This window comes from Leucoraja erinacea, chromosome 11, assembly GCF_028641065.1.
Source record: "Leucoraja erinacea ecotype New England chromosome 11, Leri_hhj_1, whole genome shotgun sequence".
Classification (NCBI taxonomy): Eukaryota; Metazoa; Chordata; class Chondrichthyes; order Rajiformes; family Rajidae; genus Leucoraja; species Leucoraja erinaceus.
The window spans coordinates 30,273,907-30,292,068 of record NC_073387.1 but is presented as its reverse complement, the minus strand read 5'-3'; positions in this window follow the sequence as shown (position 1 = coordinate 30,292,068).

Here is an 18,162-nt window from a genome sequence, read left to right as displayed (position 1 = left end):
AATTCAAATAGTCAATTTGGTTCAGGATCTATGTTCTGCTACTTTTCTCCTGTGAACCTCAACTGAGGTGTGATGAGAAGTGATAATTGGGGAAAAAGACAGAAAATGCTGAAGTAAGTCAGTGGGTGAGGCAGCATGTCTGGAGAACATGATTATGTGACGTTTTGGGTCAGAACCCACACTTTATGCCTTTTTTCTGTAAACCAACATCTGCAGTTCCTTTTTTATCCAGTGATAATTGGGAAGTGTTTGACCTGCTGCCATGAGCATTGGGGTATGGAGTTACAAACACAAATATGCCTGGAAGCAAAAGTACAAACAACCGAAAAGTATGAACATTGAACTCTACAATTTTAGGTAACCTCTGACTAACCTCCACCACATGCACCCCCCACCCCCTTTTCTCTTTTCCCCTCCCCTCCCCAGTGTCCCACCTGGACTCCCACCTATTTTTCCGGCACAGTGGCGCAGCGGTAGAGTTGCTACTTTACAGCGCCAGAGACCCGGGTACGATCCTGACTAATGTCTGTATGGGGTTTGTACATTCTATCTGTGACCATGTTGGTTTTCTCAGGGTGCTCCAGTTTCCTTCCACTCCCCAAGACCTACTGTCTTGTAGGTTAATTGGCTTTCGTAAAATTGTAAAATTGTCCTTGGTATGTAGGGTAGTGTGAGTGTATGGGGTGACCAAAGGGCCTGTTTTCATGGTGTATCTCTATAGTTGAAAGTCTAAAGTAAAGTCTGAAGTCTCCTCCCCTCCTCTGGCTTCACAATCCTGTCTCCCACCTTCTGTTTTTATCTCTAGCCTTCGTTCTAACCATCTGCCTCTCAAAAGCCTCCCTCGACTGTGCCCACTTCTTATCTGCCATGCTTTGTCTTGCCTCTCCCCTAATAGTTTTCTTCACTGGCCCTTACAATCTGTCTGAAGAAGGATCTCGACCCAAAATGTCAGGCTGAGTTCCCCCATCACTTTGTGTCCTATTGGGTAATAACCAGCATATGCTGTTCCTCGTTTCTACAAACAAACTATTAATCAAACCAATATCATCAAGAAAAATATGATCCACATATACCTGAGAGGGTAGTGCTGAATTTGCAACTGTATGTGGCAGAAAATTAACTTCTCCTCAAATGAAATGCGCAAACAACATTTTCTGGATCACTTTGAATCATACTGGAAATTTGTCTGGGCACTTTCTATCATAATTCTCACATATGTGCGACAACCACATATCAAATAACATAATTCCATGTGCAGCTCTCTTTTTGCAGCTTTGCTGAAAAATTAGTTCCACCTGTCCTAGTACACTCAGTATATAGAGGGGTCCTGATGCACAGCGATACTCCACTTTCGACACATCCCCCCCCCTCCCCTAAGTAAGTACCCTTATTTACTTTCTCTTATTTGGACTCCACATGTGAAAGTGCCAGCACTCTCAGCTACCCACATCTGCAATTCCTCAATCATTGTGTGGGAAGAAACTGTAGATGCTAGTTTACACCCAAGATAGACTCAATAAGCAGGAGTAACTCAGCAGGTCAGGCACCTTCATTGGATAAAAGGAATAGGTGAGGCTTCGGGTCAAGACCCTTCTTCAGACAGAGTCAGGGGAAAGGGAAACGAGAGATACAGAAGGTAAATAGAAAAAAATGAATGAAACATATACAAAAAGCAATGATGATCAAGGAAAGGTAGTCCCTAATGGTCCATTGTTGGCTGTGGGGTAGATGATAAATTATACAGACTCAGTCTCAGTCAGTCCTCGATCATTCTTTTTCCCTTCAATTTCAATCATTTGCAGCCCCACTGCCTAGACATTCTGACCACTCCAGCCCCAAACCTGACCTCTAGATTCTCCAATTGGTCTTGATCCCAACATTTTTCAGCTCCCCAGAGTTCTTCTTTATCTCCCTGATTTAGGGCCCAATCTCAATATTGACCCATCCACCCCATCTCGGCCCTTCTAGTCCATGCCGAACACGTATTCTCCCCTAGTCCCATCTACCTGCGCTCAGACCATAACCCTCCTTTCCCGTCCATATAACTATCCAATTTATTTTTAAATGATAAAATCGAACCTGCCTCCACCACCTCCACAGGAAGCTCATTCCACACAACTACCACTCTCTGAGTAAAGAAGTTCCCCCTCATGTTACCCCTAAACTTCTGTCCCTTAATTCTCAAGTCATGTCCTCTTGTTTGAATCTTCCCTACTCTCAGTGGGAAAAGCTTATCCACGTCAACTCTGTCTATCCCTCTCATCATTTTAAAGACCTCTATCAAGCCCCCCCCTTAACCTTCTGCGCTCCAAAGCATAAAGACCTAACTTGTTCAACCTTTCTCTGTAACTTAGTTGCTGAAACCCAGGCAACATTCTAGTAAATCTCCTCTGTATTCGCTCTATTTTGTTGACATCCTTCCTATAATTAGGCGACCAAAATTGTACACCATACTCCAGAATTGGCCTCACCAATGCCTTGTACAATTTTAACATTACATCCCAACTTCTATTCTCAATGCTCTGATTTATAAAGGCCAGCTCACCAAAAGCTTTCTTTACCACCCTATCTACATGAGATTGCACCTTCAGGGAACTGTGCACAGTTATTCCCAGGTCCCTCTGTTCAATCCACTCTCCTTTATGTTTGGTCCACCATACCTATTTTGCAGACCAGTTTGCAATTGACTTTTCTTTTCAGTCGAGTGGTTAAGTAAAAATTGAGGAGCTCTCTCGTGTTCTTTGGATCACTTCTGTGTTGTATTCTCGGTTGAGATGTTATCAATGAAGTACAGGAGCCCAAATTTTTATTTATTTCCAAAAATTCAGAAATTAAAAAAAAACATCCAAAATAAGAACAATGAAAACTCTTCTGTCATTCTCAGCATCAATGCATTCATTAGTGTCATATTTAAAACTATTCTTTAACCAAGCACCCTTGCCACTCTTGTGGCCCCCCTGCGGTGATTCCCCTTCCCTTATTTGAGGTGTGTCCCCACTGGATTATGCCCCTCAATGTCCTGCAGCAGAAGGACCCACGACTGTGCTAATCAGAAAACAAAGCCTTGAGATTGGCTGCACCGAACTTCATGGAGTCCCTCAGCACATAGTGCTGCAGTCTGGAATTGGCCAGTGGGTAACATTACCTGATGGACATCTAACTCTGTAGCAGTCTAAAATACCCAGGCAATATCACCATTATTTAGAAGTGAGGGCCGGCAGCCAGTGCTGGCATATTAATCCAAATTATTTCTTTAAATACAGGAATTTATTTGAACTTGTCAACCAACTTTCAACAGTTTTACACCTTGTTAGACAGCAGATTAATGAGGTGTATTGGTGCAGTTTACTTTTCTGACTTGTGGCATTGCAACTAATTATTAATCTTATAAATTCTATATCCAGTAGCATATGAACCACGCTATTACCTCATCACAGCCAACTCCTTGTGTGTTCAACAAGTCTCCAAGATACTATTCCAATTTCATCATTTTAAAGACCTCTATCGAGTCCCCCCTTAACCTTCTGCGCTCCAGAGAATAAAGACCTAACTTATTCAACCTTTCTCTGTAACTTACTTGTTGAAACCCAGGCAATATTCTAGTAAATCTCCTCTGTACTCTCTCTATTTTGTTGACATCCTTCCTATAATTGGGCGACCAGAATTGTACACCATACTCCAGATTTGGTCTCACCAATGCCTTGTACAATTTTAACATTACATCCCAGCTTCTATACTCAATGCTCTGATTTATAAAGGCTAGCATACCAAAAGCTTTCTTTACCACCCTATCTATATGAGATTCCACCTTCAAGGAACTATGCACGGTTATTCCCAGATCCCTCTGTTCAACTGTATTCTTCAATTCCCTACCATTTACCCTGTACGTCCTATTTTGATTTGCTGCCATTTTAATTTCAATTATTTGAGTTGGACAAAAACCAAGGAAAGAAATTCCTACTTTTATCACCAAAATTACACTTCTTTCCTTGGTAGGCTCATGCTGCATCTACTGCAACTGGATTGAATCCACATCTGTAACTTTACAAAGATTTATGTTTTATAGACTCCGTTCTAGTGATTGACGCCAATAAATTGCATGAATTTGCAGAACTGAAACAGCTTATTTGGCACAAAATGTCAATATCAGAATTTATGTTCCACATGGGCCTTCTTCCAATGCTAGAATATTTGCATTTATAGCCATCCTCCATTCTATCTCAATTTAATGCAACACTGTAAACTATGAAATGGTATACTTGTACCTCATGGTTCATAAAACCTGTAAAAATCTTGTTTTTCTTGTCTAGAGTCATAGAGTCCGACAGTTTGGTACCAGACCCTTTGGCCCAACTTGCCCACGCCAGCCAACATGTCCCAGCTACACTAGTCCCACCTGCCTGCATTTGGCCCATATCCTTCCAAACCTGTCCTATCTACAGTGCATTCAGAAAGTATTCAGACCCCTTCACTTTTATCACATTTTGTTACATTACAGCCTTATTCTAAAATGGATGGAACATTTTTTTTTAATCATCAATCTACACAGAATACGTCATAATATAAAAGCGAAAACCGGTGTTTAGAAATTTTTTGCAAAGTAATTAAAAATAAATAACTGAAATATCACATTTACATAAGTATTCAGACCCTTTGCTATGACACTCAAAATTGAGCTTCGGTGCATCTTGTTTCCATTGATCATCCTTGAGATCTTTCTACAACTTGATTGAAGTTCACAAGTGGTAAATTAAATTGATTGTACATGATTTGGAAAGGCACACACCTGTCTATATAGGTCCCGCAGTTGACAGTGCATGTCAGAGCAAAAACCAAGCCATGAAGACAAAGGAATTGTCCATAGACCTCCGAGACAGGATTGTGTCGAGACACAGATCTGGGTATAACACAATTTCTGCAGCATTGCATGTCCTGAAAAGCACAGTGGCTTCCATCATTCTTAAATGGAAGAACTTTGAAACCACCAGGACCCTTCATAGAGCTGGCAGCCCGGCCAAACTGAGCAATCGGGGGAGAAAGGCCTTGGTCAGGGAGGAGACCAAGAACCCGATGGTCACTCTGACCAAGCTCCAGAGTTCCTCTGTGGAGATGGGAGAAACTTCCAGAAGGACAACCATATCTGCAGCACTCCACCAGACAGGCCTTTATGGTAGAGTGGCCAGACGGAAGCCACTCCTCAGTAAAAGGCACATGACAGCCTACTTGGAATTTGCCAAAAGGCACCTAAACAAGATTCTCTGGTCTGATGAAACCAAAATTGAACTCTTTGGCCAGAATGCCAAGTGTCACGTCTGGAGGAAACCAGGCACCGCTCATCATTTGGCCAAAACCATACCTACGGTGAAGCATGGTGGTGGCAGCATCATGCTGTGGGGATGTTTTTCAGCGGCAGAAACAGGGGGACTATTCAGGATCGAGGGAAAGGTGAATGGAGCAAAGTACAGAGAGATCCTTAATGAACACCTGCTCCACAGCATTCAGGACCTCAGATTGGGGCAGAGGTTCACCTTCCAACAGGACTGCGACCCCAAGCACACAGCCAAGACAACGCAGGAGTGGCTTCATGAGAAGTCTGTGAATGTCATTAAGTGGTCCAGCCAGAGCTCGGTTTTGAACCCGATCGAGTATCTCAGGAGGGACCTGAAAATAGCTGTGTATAGATTGATGATAAAAAAAAGAATTGAATCCATTTTAGAATAAGGCTGTAATGTAACAAAATGTGGAACAAGTGAAGGGGTCAAAATGCACTGTATGCACCTTTCTAACTATTTCTTAAATGCTGTGATAGTCCCTGCCTCAACAATCTCCTCTGGCAGCTCGTTCCATACATCCACCACCCTTTGTGTGAAAAATGAACCCTCAGATTCCTATTAAATCTTTTCCCCTTCACCTTAAGCCTATGTCCTCTGGTCCTTGATTCCCCTTCTCTGGGCAAGAGACTCTGTGCATCTACACAATCTATTCCTCTCATGATTTTATACTCTATTAAATGATTCACACAGGGGCAGAAGTTATCTTGGCAAACCTGTCATGTATTTACTGGCAATCAAGCTCAGTAACATTATACAGCTTTTCAGTTAGAGACATGCTACATTTCCTTAAAATAGTTAAATAACAGTAGGGCACTTAAAACAACATAGAATATTCCAAGTTATCTTAATTTGGATTAAATCCAAATGAAAAGTGCTTTGACTAAATGGGGCTATAGTGTGCATGAACACTTTGTTGCTGTTTGTTGTATATTAACCATACACTAGTCTCTCCATTTCCCGCATTAAAGTCTCTAGACGTAACGTCTTGTGCTGTGCTACTGAGTAATTTATTGAGACATTCTCCAGTGAAACATCCATCACATCGTAATGTTTTTCAAAAGATATGGTGCAGCTGTTCATGTGTGGAACAGCATCAGATTTTATTACATTAAATCTCATCACATAACAGGAAACAAGAAAAATCAAATCTTCAGTATGGATAAATGTGGAAAATAATATATTACTTTCCGTTACATATTTGGATTACAGCATTTAAATTGATGTAATCCAAATTGCAGTACTTGGTTTGGAAATATCTCTGCATTAAAGTACATGAGTACTGCTTGAAATTAAATCCATTGAAGATAAAGCCTATCTAATTTGCCAGAAGATTTTGTAAATAGGTTACAGTTCCTCCTAATTAGAATTATAATCATGTATAATGGGCGAAAACCCACCAGATAGAGGTGTCTCTAATATGAAAGATTAATATCCTCTTGCTGGTCTACTGAGTAATGAATGACAACTTGATGCCATGTTTTGGCATTAAAATCAAATGCAAGATGCAAACTAATATAGTTAAATGTACCTAATTCAGCCCTCACACCACTTGGGACAAGCTTACATTAAAGCAGATCCGCTGCAGATTCACAGCAGCTTTGCAGGGAAGCTGGGGGTCAATGTTGTATTCTGCCTTATATAGGAGTGAATCTGCCCTGGATGGATATGACAGCCTCCTCAGCAATAACTTAACTACATTTGTGAATGGAGTCATGGGAGGGTGGTTACAAATTGACAGGCCCTGCTATGAAGTGTTAGACTGGAATTGCATGGGTGAAATCCAGAAGTTAAGTCAGCAGTTAGACATAAAATGTCTAAACAAAATGTAGACACAAAATGTCTCACTCTAACCTCCCACCCCTAACCTCCCACCCCCTATGAAAAAAAACCCCTTACTCACTCTAACCTCTCACCCCCTGAACCCCCCCCCCCCCTTAAAAAGAAAATTGTGTCTGCCTTTGATTTAAACCAGCATCTGCAGGTGTTTCTTATACAAGTTAAGCCAGCAGGTTGGAACATGATACTGAATTGAGGCAATAGGATTTAATTTATTGCAGCAGAGGAGATGACGCAACGTTGATTCCATTTAAAGGGGCAATATACATGTGGCAATTGGGGATCTGTTCATCGGGAATACAAAACACAGAGGAAGGAACACAGTTCAAGGCCAGTTGCAATAAGAGGAAGAAAACTGCACTTTCTATCAAGATGGTGGAGAAGCAGAGGAGCGAGGGTATTAAGGATACCCTGATCTTGAGTTTCATGTGGGAAATAGTTTGATGTTCTGATTGGACCAGGACACATGAATATGTTTGCTCCAAGGATTATTGTTGTCATAGAGAAAGCTCATGGTGCATCATCAATTTAAGCAAGTGATGACTGCTTTGCCATGCACACACAAAGCTACGAGAATAGATGATTCAGGGAAGGGGAGGGGGGAGGGGAGGGGGCGTTGCTGAGGAAGGTGGATTGTAAAGATGTAATAATTATTGAAACCTCTGAAGAAAGAATCATTGACTCCATGTAGTTTATAATTTTTTACATTTTTATTATTTTTTTATTTTTTTAGAAGCAATTGTACAAAGACAAAACGTTCGACATCTAGAATTATACAATTATTGTACAGCTCCATTTTTAACCGTATAACCTAAATTGTGAAAATGAAAAAAAGGAAAGAAAGGGAAAGCAAGAAAAGGAGAAAGGAAAATGTGAAAGGATAGAGTAGAGAAGAACGAGAAAAAGTCCCCTAAGGTACCAAAGCAGTCCACCTCACCCAACATAGCATTGGATTTAAATTTAAATTTGTTTCACCATACTATTGTTGTAAAAATTCAGTAAAGGATGCCCATGTCTTAAGAAATTGATCTGGTGTTTCCACCAAGACAGGCCTAATGTTTTCCTAATGTAGTGTCTCGGACATATCTGTAATCCACATCTTCACTGCAGGGACTGTGGCCTGTTTCCAAAATTTAAGTATTCGTTTTTTCGCCGTTATTAGGCCATAGCCTCATCTTCCTAAAGCCATGCCCGATATGCCGACTCATCCCTGCAATTGTCCCATGCAGTTTAGATGATAAAAGTTCAGGATGCATTGAAGATTCCAAAGAACAGAACAGAGGACTTTATGTAAATAATCATCCCAATGGTGAGGGAAGGATATGAGAATCTTCAGCTAACTTTGCTGAAACCACGCTGGAAGAAAGAGAAATGTGATATAAGTAAAATAAATTGCAATTGGCCAAATGAGTTTGCAAAATGTTACTTTGTTACATATTCTTCTTTTGCAATTCCAAATAAATCACATTGATTAACAGCAATTGCATGTCTTCCCTATCATTGCGCAAAAAAAAGTCATCACACTATTTTACTTGTATTCAGATCAAAGTCAATATATGTATGATGTCATTGGGCAGATGTGTGTTGCATTATTGATACAATGTGGATATATCAAGACAGTTTCCCTTAACTGAGCTCTGTGTGGCTCTGTGTGTAGCTCTGCATTGGAAAGGGGGAGATCAGGGGGGGAGTGAAAACCCAACAGGGGTAAGGGATAATGTCAGATGCAGGCAAAAGAGGTGCAGCAGGGCACAGGGGAGCAGGCAAGTGCTGTCAGAGTAGGCAAGGTAGGCTGTGCCTACCCTGACTATAAAATGGTAATTATAAAATATAAAAAGTAAAGGGACGGGAGACTTATGCCTACCCAAGAGATCGATCTCTTAGGTAGGCATAATTCTCCTGTGCCTTTTATCCGCAGTACATGTAATACGCGAAAGTATGTGCAACTCATGTGCCGTCGATGCTGCTTCAAGCCTTTAATGACAAGGGGAGCTGAAGGCAGCTGATATTCTGGCTTTGCACCGTGGACTGCGTGCATGTGCTGCGCAGCAGCCTACTGCGCATGCGCAGCGCAAGTTTTTTGGCAGGTTTTTCAAACATGGATTGTCATTGTCTTAAACAAAGAGAGAAGAATGGAGTTCCTCAATTGGTCCCTTGATTGCGCTGACACAGGAGTAAGCTCCAACGCCTGCTGTCCTGTTATCCCACTCTTGAGCAGGTCCCCTCACTGTTCAGTCTACATTGAAAGACACAGACCTGACAGTGAATGCCATGCAGTGTCACCCAGCGCAGCAATTGAGGTCATGTCCTGCTCCCGGCAGCAGTCGGAATTTACGGATTTGCGGGAAGTGGCTGACATGAGCGAGCGGCAGGAGAGAGGTGTTCAGACGGAGAGCACTGTCAGATGTGTGCTCAGATGTGTGCAGAGCGGGCCGGCAGAAGGCACTGAAGTCCCGGCGGCCGCTCGCAGCCACCTGAGCTACTTCCCTTCCCGACCACAATGCGGTGGCTCCGGGCTCGGAGCGCCGCGGCAGCAGTAAATGAGTGAGTTGCTGACATGATCCCCGACCCCCTTCTCAATGCTCCTGCCCTGCTGATCCTGGCCAGACTCCCCGCACGCTGTGAAAGGAACTCTCCCCCCAATTGGTCCCTTGAACTTGTATTGTCATTCAATAAGATCACAACTGATTCAACTTGTCCCGGTGTGCTCACGTTTTTCCCACCATCTCTCCACCTGCCATCACCCTCCACCCCCCAACCCATTCAGTCATTCAGAATGGAGGAGGTGGAAGCCTTGGGCAAATTGAATTGTTACTTACTTTATTTTTATTTTTTTGAGTGTGAGAAATTCTATGTCCCACCAGCCTTTTTTCAAAGTTTAGCAATTCAAAATGGGGGTGAGTCTTTGACGCAGGCAGTGGCGGACTGGCCGGGTGTGAGCTTGCCCGATGGCAAGTGGGCCCCCGATGAAGTGGGCCCCCTATATCAAGTGGGCCCCTGATGAAGTGGGCCCCCTTTGTCTCCTGGCAACCAATATTTTTAGACCCAGTCCGCCACTGGACGCAGGTACGTCTTCATTGCCGGGAAACAGTACTTTAATAAGAGATAAGACTTTTGAAGACAAATTACTTTATAAAATTCGACTGACAGCTTACGGAGAGGAGAACAATCTGCGCATGCGCGGTTTAAGGTTTTTTAAAAGCCGACTGTGCCTACCCTGAGTAATTACTCATGGCACGTGCCTGCAGGGTAGTTACTGTGGGGGTTTATGAGTGCTCAGGGGGAATGGGGGGTGTGGGGATGTTGTGGGTTGTGGGGGGGAGGGTGTTGGTAGGAGAAGTAGTATAATTGGCAAGAGGGAAAGGCAGTAGGACCCAGTGGGGTCAGTAGTCAGAAGGGGGTGCAGTAGGACCCAGGGGAGTCAGACAACGTGAAGCACTTGGAGCCGGTACCATAGAGACCTCTGGCCTGTATGTAGGCCTGGAGCCCGGTGGTGTTGACGACCCCTGTCTGCTGGCGGCCAGGGGAAGGGGAGAATCGTCAGGGTCAGTCACACTTGGTAGCCGGGGTGCAGGTAAGGACCATGAAGTCAGTGGAGCGGCCAGGGAGGTTTTGTGGCTGTGTGGGTCGGCAGTAGTGTCGGAGTAAACTTGGCTGTAATCATTATTTCAAAATTTAGTTATCTGTAATGAGATAGCAACTCCTACCATCAATTCTTTGGTTGTGATGGTGACGGGTTGCACACTGGCTAGCTGAACGTTACTGCCCCTGTCCCACTTAGGAAACCTGAACGGAAACCTCTGGAGACTTTGCGCCCCACCCAAGGTTTCCGTGCGGCTCCCAGAGGTTCCCGGAGGTTTTTGTCAGTCTCCCTACCTGCTTCCACTACCTGCAACCTCCGGCAACCACCTGCAACCTCTGGGAACCGCACGGAAAGTCTCCAGTGGTTTCCGTTCAGGTTTCCTAAGTGGGACAGGGGCATTAATTAGGTTATTCCAATGGTTTTCCCATATTATCTCTCTTAATTTCTTATGGTGTAGAAGAAGGCCATTCCGTCCATCTATCCACGCTGCCTCTTTGAATAATCAGTCCAACAATCCCATTCTGTAAAAAACAATCAGCTTCTTTCTGGAGAGGTGGCCTGATGCGTAACATCGCCTGTCATTTCTATCCACGAATGCTGCCTCATCGTTGAGTCCCTCCAGCACTTTGTTTGTTGCTCAGGATTCCATCATTTACAGTCTCTCGTGAATCCTACTCTCCTTTCCCTGCAACCGCACCTCTTTCATATGTACATCATCTTCATCCTGATTACCCTACCACCCAACTACACTATGGATGATTTATTATAACCAATTAACCTGTCAGCCAGCATGTTTTGTGACTATGAGAGGAAACCTGAGTACCCACATGTCCCATGTGATCACAGCATGAACGTGCAAACTCCACGCAGTCGGAACCAGAGATCAGGATTGAATCTAGATCGCTGGCACTACGTGCTGCAATATTGTGCCATTTTTAAGACCTTCACTGAGCAGAAGACTGTCAGTTTAGTTTAGAGATACAGCATGGAAACGGGTCCTTTGTCCCTGACCAGCAATCCCCTCACATTAGCACTATCCTACACATACTAGGAACAATTTACAATTATACCAAGCCAATTAACCTATACACCTGTATGTCTTTGGAGTGTGGGAGGAAACTGAAGATCTCAGTTTACTCAGAGAGTGGTAGCTGTGTGGAATGAGCTTCCAGTGAAGGTGGTGGAGGCAGGTTCGTTTTTATCATTTAAAAATAAATTGGATAGTTATATGGATGGGAAGGGAATGGAGGGTTATGGTCTGAGCGCAGGAATATGGTACTAGGGGAGATTATGTGTTCGGCACGGACAGACAACACCTGTGGTCGGGATCGAACCCGGGTCTCTGGCGCTGCAAGTGCTGTTAGGCAGCAACTCTACCAATGTGCAACCGTGTCGTTCTGCTGCTCCACCGTGCTGCCCAGTTAGACTGACAGAATGTATTTACTAATTTCGACCATACATTACCACCCAATAAACCTACAGCAATTACATAACATGGCGATCAAAACCAGTTAATACTTTTATTGTAAACACTACCTTGGAACAATCGGGACATTGATGTTTTGAACGTAGATGCTGCGTAACTGGATAAACAATGCAGTATAACATATGGCGATCCAGACAGTGCTAACAACTCATCATCACCTCTGACCTTTACTACAAGGTGGCACATATTAAAAGGGAGCAGGTGCGTATGAGGGGAAGGAACTGAATCATTTCAAATATGAGAATTATAAGAGTGCACAGGGAATGGGGAGCACAATATACAGTAGGTGGATGAGCCCATCTCATAGCAACATATTATATCTTTTGTCACATATCGTCACTTTATCACCGTCACACAGAGATGTACTTAAGTTCACACAATGACAAACCAGAATGTGAGCACTATTTCAAGGGCTGTCATGCAGCCAATGTTTGTTTTCTGACTTTATGGACTTTGTAAAAGAGCAACACCAACATTCTCAATGGCTTCGAAGAAGATATCACAATGCAGGATTATGCGTCATAAGGCCACCTGTTGTAAGTAGCAGCCCTGATATTGGGAAGATTCCGTGACTAAACCTGGAGAGGGAACATTGGGTGAATAGCCTGGCACTGGTGAGGAAAGGCAATATGTGAAGTCCAGGCATAAGAACAAATATGTTCAAGGGTTGCAGACCTAAAACATTGACTGTTTCTCTTGGCAGGGATGCAGCCTGACCTGCTTAATTGTGGTTTTGGGTCTCCCTCTTTTCCTTTTCCCTTCCGGTGTCCAGTGCACGGCTATTCTCGGTAGCAATGTTACAAAATTTTGAGATTTTTAAAATCAAGTCTGTAATTTATCTCATCAGATAAAGCATAAAAAGAAGTTTAATTTGTCACCTAATTCACTTTCATATCTTCTGTATTAAAAAAGTTATGGCCATTTTCATACTCGGAAATTAGCATCTTGTTCTCTATTGCTTTTCCATTGACTTAACAAAAAAGCTGTGATCGAGGACAGTCAAAAGCCCATAACTTTATTAAAAATTAAGAGAACAAAAATAATTTTTCAGTTATTATAGAATGAAGCATTCTGAAACAAATGTGAAACAATCTTACTTAGATGAGTGGAAATTAAGGCATATAATTAGTTAGTTACCTAATTGTAGCTAATTACAAAATTCAATTACTGGATCTAAACATCTATCAATTTCTTAAGAATAGATTAACATTTTTAAATAGCCTAAGTGTCCAAATAACATTCACACAATAATTCACAATATAACATAATTTTTAAATCTCATTGTCATGGATTCATAGGCCAAATGGAAGGAATTTAATGTTTAATACCTGTAAATTAATGGCCATTTAAATCAACTTGCCTGTGGGTTTTTCTGGAACGCGATCATTTGGAACGTTGCGGTTTGCAGTGATTTAGATCCCCATATCTGCATGGAAAACACTGCCCGTTGGTATGGGGACTAAATCACCGTTTCGCAACATAAAATGTGAACTAAAGGTATCTTAAGGACCACTTTTATACATAAAAATAAACCGCTTTCTTTTACCTGTCACCTACATGAAATCCGCCCCGTTGTCGGCGTTGACAGCTTTAGAAGCTGATTTTAAAATTAATCCAGCGCTGAACGAGTCGGACGATTTAAAAAAAAAAATAGACAGAACGCCCGTCGGAACGATTCTTCAACAAAATCTTGCACTCCAACCAAATATAATCCAGGATAAGGTACGAAAAAATAACGCATTTTAACCCCCCCCCCCCCCCACCTCAAAGGCGCCAAAATCGCCCACACGGCCAGTGGCAGAATTGCAGCGCTGCTGAAGGTAAGTATTGTAACATACCTATTCTCGGGATGCTGTCTGGTTCTTTTCGGCTTTCACCATTGACATTCATCCTAGCATCTGTCGATAGCCCTGGAAGTCCACCACGCCCAGTAGTGTTGATTCCTTCAGTTGTCGTTTCCCTAACATATTTGTTTTATGAGACAGGGTTGTTAGCCCTGTGCTCAACCTCCAACCTGGAGGACCAGTGGATCGCTCTTCATCCCGCCTCTACCCTTCGACCTGTCCAGCATGGGAGACCGTAACAGGAGGCAAATCTCCCGCTGGCATAGCTCTAGGGTTCACTGAGACACGCAAGCTCCCCACCATGACATGGTTCCAATCCAACGGGGAGCAAATAAAAGTGGTAACTGTTAAATGGTGGGGCGAAGGGTATGGCTGCATGGGAAGTCAATATCATTTCCATAGGACGTCTTGATCAGCAATGAAGTGGCTACGATGGTGTCTACATGGTGAGATATTTACTGAAACCACTCAAAATAACGAGACCATGAAAATGTGAGCAACTCTATAGGAGGCACACAGACACAACCAGTGTAGCTGAGCTGGGCCGGGGATCTGAGCCATTTTGGTTTCACAGTTATTGCAGTTAGATAAATTGGTTACACATAGAACTTATTTGGAAATAAAAACTGAAAATTCTGGAACAGTTCAGCAGGTCAGGCAACATCAGTGGAAATTGAAACAGTCAACATTTTGGGTCTGAATTGCTTTTTTATGGGTCCAAATTCACTGGGAATTTTGGGGATAAAAAAGAGGTTCTGCAATCTGAAGGGAGAACTCTTCTACAATGAACTAAATATAAAGGTGGAGAGGGCAGAAGAGTTTAAATGTATATCAGGCTTGTAATTCATTAAGGTGCGGATGTAGGAGGACAAAGCTGAGGCCAATATTGTCAGATCCTCTACTTGATCCAATTATGATAAATGCACATACAACACCACTGAACACAAACGCACTGTGTTATTCCATCAGTTCATTCTCACCAACATGTATCATCTAACCTTTCTGACTCCGTGTAACATGTGATACATTTCAATACAACGTCAGTTACCATGACCAGAGCCATTTGTCATTGATGTGCAGCCAGGAGAGTTTCTCCTCAATGATCTAGATGGATATGACCGCCTCAGGCTCCCTGTTCAAGATATATTAATCCATTGGTACACAAAAATGCTGGAGAAACTCAGCGGGTGCAGCAGCATCTATGGAGCGAAGGAAATAGGCAACGTTTCGGGCCGAAACCCTTCTTCAGACCTGAAACGCTGCCTATTTCCTTCGCTCCATTGATGCTGCTGCACCCGCTGAGTTTCTCCAGCATTTTTGTGTACATTCAATTTTCCAGCATTCAGATTCAGATTCAGATTCAATTTTAATTGTCATTGTCAGTGTACAGTACAGAGACAACGAAATGCATTTAGCATCTCCCTTGAAGAGCGACATAGCAAACGATTTGAATAAAAAAAATAATAAGTGTCGGGGGGGGGGGGGGGGGGGGGGTGGGTGGTGATTGGCGGTCCCCGAGGTACGTTGTTGAGGAGAGTGACAAAAGCCCTGCTTTATTAAAAAAAGAAGCTGTTCCTCGACCTGCTGGTTCGGCAACGGAGAGACCTGTAGCGCCTCCCGGATGGTTGGAGGGTAAACAGTCCATGGTTGGGGTGAGAGCACTCCTTGGCGATGCTGAGCGCCCTCCGCAGACAGCGCTTGCTTTGGACAGACTCAATGGAGGGGAGCGTGGAACCGGTGATGCGTTGGGCAATTTTCACCACCCTCTGCAATGCCTTCCGGTCGGAGTCAGAGCAGTTGCCATACCATACTGTGATGCAGTTGGTAAGGATGCTCTCGATGGTGCAGCGGTAGAAGTTCACCAGGATCTGAGGAGACAGATGGACCTTCTTCAGTCTCCTCAGGAAGAAGAGACGCTGATGAGCCTTCTTGATCAGAGTAGAGGTATTGTGGGTCCAAGAGAGGTCATCGGAGAGGTTGACTCCCAGGAACCTGAAGCTAGAAACACGTTCCACGTTTCGTCCCGTTAATGTGGATGGGGGTGTGCGTGCCGCCTCTGGACTTCCTGAAGTCTACAATGAGCTCCTTAGTCTTCTTGGAGTTAAGGGCCAGGTTGTTGTCAGCGCACCATGCTGCTAAGTGCTGGACCTCCTCCCTGTAGGCCAGCTCATCGTTGTTGCTGATGAGGCCAATCACCGTTGTATCATCTGCATACTTGATGATGGTGTTAGTACCATGTACAGGTGTGCAGTCATAGGTGAAGAGGAAGTAGCGGAGGGGGCTCAGCACACAGCCCTGAGGACCGCCGGTGTTCAGGGTGAGGGTTGAGGAGGTGTGCTTGTCTAACCTCACAGACTGGGGTCTGTTGGTTAGAAAGTCCAGTATCCAGTTGCAGAGGGAGGGGTCGATGCCCAGGTTACCGAGTTTGGTGATCATTTTTGATGGAATAATGGTGTTGAATGCTTAGCTGTAATCGATGAACAGCATTCTTACATAAGTGTCTCTGTTGTCGAGGTGGGAGAGGGCGGAGTGAAGTGCCGTTGAGATGGCAGCCTCCGTACTCCTGTTCTTGCGGTAGGCAAACTGATAGGGATCCAGTGTGGGGGGTAGGCAGCTTTTGAGGTGTGCCAGGACCAGCCTCTCGAAGCACTTGGTGATGATGGGGGTAAGTGCAACTGGGCGGAAGTCGTTGAGGCTTGACGCAGTGGAGTGTTTTGGCACTGGCACGATGGAGGTGGCTTTAAGGCAAGTGGGGATAACTGCTTGGGCAAGTGACAGGTTGAAGATGTCAGCCCAGACGTCTGTCAGCTGCGCAGCACAGGCTCTGAGCATGCGCCCGGGGATGCCGTCAGGGCCAGCAGCCTTACGTGCATTAGTCCTACTCAGTGCCACGTAGAACTTCGTAGGGAAATGAGTGTGAGGGGTTGGTGATCGGCAGGTCAGCACAGCCTTGAAATTGTCAACATTTTGGGTCTGAATTGCTTTTGGGCTGATCTAGATTGTCCCTGTCGAAGCGGCCATGGAAATGATTAAGCTCCTCAAGGAAGAAGGCTTCTACAATGAACTAAGTATAAAGGCTGGGCAGAAGAGGGGCTTGATGATGTAGGAGGACAAAGCTGAGGCCAATATTGTCAGATCCTCTACTTGATCCAATTATGATAAATGCACATACAACACCACTGAACACAAACGCACTGTGTTATTCCATCAGTTCATTCTCACCAACATGTATCATGTTACACGGAGTTGTAACATGTCATACAGTTCAATACAACGTCAATCCATGACTTATGGCAGTGTCTTGATGTGCCTTCCTGATGCCCCTCCTCAGGTTAGATGGATATGAACGCCTAGGCTCCCTGAGATATATTAATCCTGACACAAAAATGCTGGAGAAACTCCGTGCTTTCAGCAGTAGCTATGAGCGAAGGAAATAGGCAACGTTTCTGGCCGAAACCCTTCTACAGACCTGAGACGCTGCCTATTTCCTTCGCTCCATTGATGCTGCTGCACCCGCTGAGTTTCTCCAGCATTTTTGTGTACATTCAATTTTCCAGCATCTGCAGTTCCTTCTTAAACACATATATTAATCAATTTCTATGTGCTCACTACTCCTCCCTGTCAGAGGATCCACTCACTCTGTCTTGGAACAACTAGTTCATGGAAAGATTAAAAATCAAGTTAAGGTCCTTCAGCACCTGACATGCCACTTCCTAAAGACTTTAGTATATGTAGAGTTCTGGAAATAGCACTGATCCCTTGTCGAACAACAATAGCCAACAGAAGTCAATTAGCAACCAACTGCAGGCAATTGATCATCCTTGAAATAGCAGTGGTGAGAATCATTGCGGTTACTGGATATATTTCAGAAACCCAAGGTTCAGAGAGGTCAATCTCCGGATCATGGCAAATGTGGGCTTGTGGTAAAGTCTGACCTACTGCATTCTCTTGCTTGCGTTGTCTTCGTTCTTGTACGGAGCTAAAAACTGTCTGTTCCAGTTTGGGTTTGTGACTATAAACTACATATATGCGAATAATCATTATCTACCCTGAGTTTGGATGGAGATTAAGCTTTTTTAA